The following is a 595-nucleotide window of genomic DNA, read 5'->3' on the forward strand; positions in this document are numbered from 1 at the left end:
GTTCTTGTATATCAGAGTTTTATTAAAGTAAGAAAAGGAACAGAGAAAACTTCTGACATGGACATCAGAAGGGGGCCAGAGAATGCCCCCCCCCCCCCGCTAGTGTTAGCCAGGGAGTTACATACATTTTAATTTAGTTATTATAATACATCAAAAGCATGTCTGAAATTTGTGAAAATTTTACCAGACCTACTCCCACAATTTATATTTTAGGAGAACAGGATTAGAAGTTAACAATAGAAAGATCCTGCCAGACCCACTCCCATAATATAGCTTCTAAAATATAAGGATTCGTCAGAAGGTTTTCAGGGAGGAGAAACTGTCCTCAAGCATGATACACTGTTGCTATATAATTCTAATTACAGAGTTTAAACTGAATTGTTTGCTGTGTAATCATCATTTCAAGGTTTAAAGAAAAAACAAAACAAAACATTTTCTGTGACTAAGACTAATGAATATAGAGAAAAACAAACAAGCAAGCAATTCTCCTCCTTGAGAATTCCAGAACCCTACCTCCTCCTCAAGAATCCAGATATTTTTCTCTTCTTTGGGTAGGCCAGACTTCTTATCAATCTGCATAGGAATTGACTCTCTC

This window comes from Bos taurus, chromosome Y, assembly GCF_002263795.3.
Source record: "Bos taurus isolate L1 Dominette 01449 registration number 42190680 breed Hereford chromosome Y, ARS-UCD2.0, whole genome shotgun sequence".
Lineage (NCBI taxonomy): Eukaryota > Metazoa > Chordata > Mammalia > Artiodactyla > Bovidae > Bos > Bos taurus.